Source organism: Xenia sp. Carnegie-2017, unplaced genomic scaffold (assembly GCF_021976095.1).
Source record: "Xenia sp. Carnegie-2017 unplaced genomic scaffold, XeniaSp_v1 HiC_scaffold_4, whole genome shotgun sequence".
In the NCBI taxonomy this organism is placed as follows: domain Eukaryota; kingdom Metazoa; phylum Cnidaria; class Anthozoa; order Malacalcyonacea; family Xeniidae; genus Xenia; species Xenia sp. Carnegie-2017.
The window spans coordinates 3,791,193-3,797,892 of NW_025813504.1; the positions used below are offsets into that span (position 1 = coordinate 3,791,193).

General features: G+C 27.5%; 1 long non-coding RNA gene across 1 annotated transcript; it reads left to right on the plus strand.

Annotated features, from left to right (window-relative positions):
• The first annotated feature begins 5,203 nt into the window (after nucleotides 1-5,203).
• Nucleotides 5,204-5,905, plus strand: LOC124455853. The gene is made up of 2 exons (XR_006952033.1): nucleotides 5,204-5,249; nucleotides 5,612-5,905. It is a non-coding gene; the product is annotated as an uncharacterized LOC124455853 (long non-coding RNA).
• Nucleotides 5,906-6,700: the final 795 nt, after the last annotated feature.

Sequence of the window (6,700 nt, forward strand, 5' to 3'; positions counted from 1 at the left end):
TTGCTGGTGATAATGGCGGATTGGCGAAGCAGAACTATAGTATTTTTCTTAACTCCTGATGATGATGCTGATGTTGATATTTCGAATAAAGTGTTTCTATCTTCAGATGTTATTTTGAGTTGGAAAAAGCAGTGCAGGGTTTTTGATGTTATTGATGAATGTCAAGAATATAATTTAATAATGAATTTTGATGCAACTGAAAAGAAATATATCTTTGAACAAAAATCACTTATTGAAGCATTTATTAAAGTATTAAAAAAATATTTGGATGAAAATGATGATAATCATCAACATTTCGAACAAATGAAAGTAGTTATGAACAGTAATGTTGAAAAAATATTTTCCTATGTAGCTGAATAGGTGAAGATGTGTGTATATATATAATTTACCCTCCATGTAAAAACAGATTGATGAAAAAATGTCTCGGATACAGAAGTATCAATGTATGTTTACAAATTGTATACACTCTAAAAAAAATTGTTCTTTTTATTTTAAATGTTGTGAAAGATTTTATCCATGTCATCATTGTCATAATAAAGATCATTTTGCAATAAAAAGTCAATCAAAAGATATTTCCTGGATAATGTGTAATTATTGTGGATTTGAGCAAGGAATTCATCAATATTGTTTCAAGTGTAAGAAAAAGTTGGCTGATTATTTTTGTGACAAATGTAAGGTTTACGATGATTATTCGAAAGATCCTTATCATTGTGTAAAATGTGGTGTTTGTAGAGTTAAATTACATAGATCATTTCATTGTGATGCTTGTGGATCGTGTTTCGAAAAGGAAAAAGGAAAAAATCAACATCATATATGCAAAAACGAACATGTTCAATGTATGATATGTTTGGAAGATACATTAACTGGAATTGGAATGTTAAAATGTGGTCACAAGATACATTATGATTGTTTGACACAATTATTATTACAAGGATTTTCTAACTGTCCGATATGTAGAACTGATTTATTAACACCAACAACCATTCCATCAATTAAGCGAGCATCATTAAGAACCGTGTCTGGTACAACCTGATACTAACTCCAATAAAATACAAAAAACATGAATTTTTTATTATATGAAGTATTATATAAAGTATTAGATGAAGTATTTACAATTTGATGTATATAAAAGAATTTTAAGAAATTTTTCTAAAAAAATACTCCATTGTGTTGTTTAAATTAATTTCTTGGTTGAGTTCTTTTAATTGATCAAGTAATTTTTTTCTTCTCTCAAACAGATCAATTAAAAAATTGGCTTCTTCCTCATTTTTACATATTATATTTCCTTTTATAAGTGAATAAAATTGTCTATTGACATAATTTTGACCATTGTTGAAAGATAACATATTACAAGAGTATTCAGGATTTTTAGCGATTTCGTTGTTGTATTCTTCAAGTTTTTTTTTTTTGGTCGGACGTCCTCTCTTTTTTTTTATACTTTCAGTAGCATCCATTAATTGTCTTTTTTTTCCTACCCATTCATTAAGATTATGAGGAGGACTTGTAAATACTAGATCGGGATGAGCAAATACTTGATCTTGATTCATTTGTTCAGGAGGAGGAGATGTATTTCCTTGATTTTGATTCATAGTATTATTATTAGGAGGAGTTGTAAATTCTTGATTTTGTTGATCTTGATTAAATTCAACGTCTTCAAGTTCTCTTAAAATAGTTCGCGGTGTGGGGATATTGTAATTTAAGAAAGACATTGTGCTTGGTGACATCATACTTGTAGTTGAGATTGGAGACATGATATTCATAAGAGTTGTATTATTTTTAGTAGGAGAATTTTTGGTTGAATATACATTATTAATTATGGGTAAAGGAGATGATTTTTGAATATTATCATGACAAGTATTCAAAGAACTTTTACCATCACTCTTTTCTGCTGTATCTTCATCCATGGGTTGTGGAGAGTTTGGTGATGATGATATATGATTTTGATTTTCGATCCCACTTGTCTCAGAATTTGTCTCGTTATTTTTCTCAGTATTTACCCAATCCGGGTGAATGGGTGTATGTAGAGAGAGATATTCATTATTCTCTTGAAATTGATTTTCTTTTGCTTTTAAATTTTTTTCTTTATTTCTTTTTATAAACAAATCGAAACGATTTTTGTTTCTTTTATCTTTCAAATAAAGTAAAAAATCTTCATATGACGCTTTCGATCCCATTTTTCTTTATAATAAAGAAATTTTTAACGAGCAAGTTCTTATATACTACTGGAATTTGATATAAAAAATTGTATTTCCTTTCATTTAATCTATTTATGGTATGATTAGCCTTGGATGAACTTGCTACATAGCCTTGGTTGTACTTGGTACAATCTGATACCATTTTTTGTTTAAATTTAGAATATAACCTTGACTTTACAAGTTGATTGATATTACTGAGTGTCTAGAAGTTACTAATTGAGATGCTTTGCATTTTTTGACGTCAATGAAGAATTAATACATGTTTTTATTACTATATATGGTTATTACTATATATGGTTATTACATGCACGATAACCTTGAACGCTTCATATTTGCATTGCTTGAATTTTTTTGGTTTTTTTAATATTGGTGCAGTATATAAAAGACCTGTTATTTGAAATTGTGTGCATTGAAGAACTAACGTGTCATATATTTGTTAAGTTCGTTTATAAAATGGAATCAAAAGAATCAAACGCAAATTCAACTCCAAATTCATCTGAAGATGAAAGCCCTAACACATCGCATTGGCTCAAAAGAAAATTTTATTATATATCTGATGATGATGATGTAAACATCGAACTTAGCGAAAATTATAAAAAACTTAACGATTTTAGAAAAGAAATACTTGACTTGCAGAGTGAATTAAAAGAAACGAGAGAGAAGCTAACGCAAAATGAAGCAAATTTGAGCGAGTTTTCAAAAGAAATTCAAGCTTTAAAAGATGAATTGGAAAAAAAGAAAGAGCAAAATGAAGCGAAGCATATTGAATATTTAAAAGATGTTCAAGATTTGCAAGATGAATGCGATTGTTTAAACAATTCGTTAACTGATTATGAAAAAATAAAAGAAAATACTCAAGTAAAGTTAATATTAGCACAATCTAAGTTGGATGAAGAACTTCAAAGTGATGAAATATAGTTCATACAACGATTTTAATACAACTCTTCAAATATTTTGTTTAGACGATTAACATGCAACTGTTTTTCATTGTCAGACATGTCAACATCTAAAAAAATAAAGTCTATATAATCTTTAGATTTTCTAATTACTTTTCTTTTTTCTTCTTTCTTCTTCTTCTATTTGTTTTTTATTTAGTTCGAAGATTTCTTCAAATTGTTTTGTTTCTTTTTCAATAAACTCTATCATCTCGTCGCAAACCTCTTTCCAAATATGACTGTATATTTTAATATATTTTATATTGCATTGTTTCTTTTTTTCTTCGTCTTTTGTATCGTAGAACTCTTTCTTTTGACATTTTCCCATCTTTTTTGTTTCACCGTTTTTCTCACTGTCTTTGCGATAAGTGTATGCTTGCAAGTGAAGTAAACGAAACAAATGCTTGAATTTTATAGATCAATTTTTGCGCAAATATAACCTTTGACCCAGTGAAACATACTGTTGTTGCGTTTACTTGTTTCACATATGTTAAAACTTGCGATTTTGTAATAACATAAACCGCATCGAGTATTCACTACATTAATGTGTTGAAAAAATTTGCATTTAGATTTTCTAATAAAACTTATATTTTTGATTTTGTTGAAGCTACCAGTATCAGATTCCATCATTACCCATAAGATAATTGCTTAATAGATGTGATGACAGCAAATGGTTTTTGTTTCAGTTCTTATTGGTGTTGTCTAAAATTTACATAATTCTGTTTTGAATTTATTTTGAAAAAAATTGTTTCTTTATATATTAAAAATTGCGTTTTTTTGTCACAACACAAATTGTATCGATTGTTGGTAGTTGAAGGTTAAAGTGTGTTTTGTAACTCGTGTATCATAATGGGTTTGACACTAGATGGCGATTGGTACAATAGAATAAATGATGAGATATATAAATGTGAAATTCGTATCGACAGCCTCAAGGGATTTATAGAAGACATATTAGAGATGATGTACTCTGAATTAAAAGAACAAAATTACGATCAAGTTAAAGTACATCGATATTTTCGGGTGTGTAAAGATGAAATCAAAACAATCAAAAATTACAAAAAGAATGTGAAAATATGTTAAATGTGATAAAATTGTACAGAAAATGTTAGAATTTTACAAAATTTTAATACAAATCTCATATTTCGATTTTTTGAAGATAATACTTTAATCAATGTGATGACAGCATTGGAAGATAATTTTTAATAAATGTGATGACAACCAATGGTCTTTGTTTGAGATATTATTTGTGTTCTGTTTTGAATTTAGGTGTGATTCTATGTATTAAACATGCGTTTTTTATTATAAGATACATCGTTTTGTTTATTAAATACATTAAAACGGTGAAAATAATTTTTACATCTTTAAAATATGAAAATATGAAAATATGAAAATATGTACTAGATTGTACCAGTCACGGGTATTAAAGGTAATTGCTTAATAGATGTGATGACAGCAAACGGATTTTGTTTGAGATATTATTAGTATTCTCTAGAGCTTGTGCAATTCTGTTTTGAATTTAGATGCGATTTTATGTATTAAATCTTGCGAATTTTGTCATGGTACAATTCGCTTTGATTATTAAATACATTAAAGATATGAAAACAATTTTTGTATCTTTCTTTATTAAATAATGTTCATTTTCGATTCTGTTGAAGTCAGTGCCAGATTGTACCAGTCACAGTTGTTTAATTGATATTTAATTGATATGATGACAGTAAATGTTCTCGAATGTTCAAGGGCAACTAGCAAACAAAGATACAGTGTATTGAGATGTAGATACGATCGTTCAAGGTGAAACGGAAACAAAGGGTAGTTTGTTGTAACGAGAGTATTTAAGAACGTGTAAATATCACAATTGCATCGAAGTTTCTCAAGCTCTGTTGAAGTTATCTTGTTGGAAATCGGTTGAAATCTTGTTGGAAATCGTTGACTACTCGCTATTTGTTGAGACGAAACTTGTACTGGTAAGAATTTTGCCATTTATTTATTTACGCGGTAATTTTTTAATATCGCAATTGAATTAACGTTTCTCTAGTTACGTTAAAGTCTGTTTACCCCCACTTCTATAGCTACGTTAAAGTGTGTTTATTGGAAGGAGTATATACTGTTTGAAATAAAGGTGAGAATTTAAATATTATTTGCTTTTACTTACGAAGTATGATATTATTTATGTAAAAAATTATAGATGATCACACGGTATAGAAAACAATTAATGGGTCATTTGAAAGAGTATTTGCGTCATACTGATGAAATATCATACTGGATTTTTATTATAAATTGTTATTGTAAAGACGTATATGACCTTCCCTTAGAATTTTTAATATGGATGAAAAATCATTTTATTATAAAAGTTAGTCGATATGAAAAGAACTTTTATGATATTAAAGATCTTGATAAAGTTTTAAATATTTTTATGTGTATAATCCAAAGAATCAGGCTTTTAAAAAAGAACAAGAGATTTTTATGTTAATTTTTTGCTAGGGAAAATTATGGGATATTTCGAAAAAAAAAGAGTTATGAGCTTATTTAAAGAACTCGGCGAAAGTAAATTTCAGAACTGTCAAAAGTGCTATTATTGTGTAAGGTTCAAGTTAAGCTTAGCAAAATTAATACTGGACTATATTGAAGCTGATTTCTTTCATTTTATTCGTGGAAAGATACAAAGAAAGGATAATTTTCAAATTAAAGACAATTTTCTATTAAAAATTTTGAAAAAAGGAAATATGGATTGTACTTTATTAAACCCAAATGGATTGTTGAATAAAATTTATGTGGGGTTAAAAAACAACGAAAATAATGATACTGAAGAAGAAGACAATTATATGGAAGAAGAAGAATATGACAATGATAAATTAGAATTTAATAAAAACAAAGGTCAGAAAAGAAAAATAATATCTGACAAAAAAGCTATGAAACGAGTTAAACTAAATTAATGATACTTTTTTTTCCTTAGTAATTTTTTGGAAATTGTATAATGGAAAAACATTATATCAAAAGTCATGTGCTGTTATAGATCACAATGGATATATTTTTTGTCGTGTAGGACATTTTGGTGGACATACTTGTAATTTTTATTATAATCAATATAAACCACGAGTTGATATTAACTCTAACTATACAATGTATATAAATGAATATGCTATTAAAAATCAATTGTTTCATTTTTAAATGGTTTTTATTAGTATTTCTTTCCAGATAACATAGTGACAAAGAAATTGGTTATATTTGATACCGTTTTTTGTGTATTTCACCCATTACATAACCTCGAAAGAATTAACGTTTATTATATTTTTTATAGTTTAACGATATGGATTTTTTATCTATCCAAGTATTTGCCATTTTATTGAACGAATATCCTGGTCATCCATTGTTATATCCGTTGTATTTTGTATGCAGTTGTTTATTAAAATTGAAAAGAACTTCGTCACTAATGAAAGTGCTTAAAATTAAACCAACTGTAGAAGATTTAAAATATTCTCTTTATTTTAAATCTTTTTCAAATAATGAAAAATTCAATTCCGTCTTCAAAAATGTAGATTTCGTTGAATTTCTATATGGAACAGTAGGGAT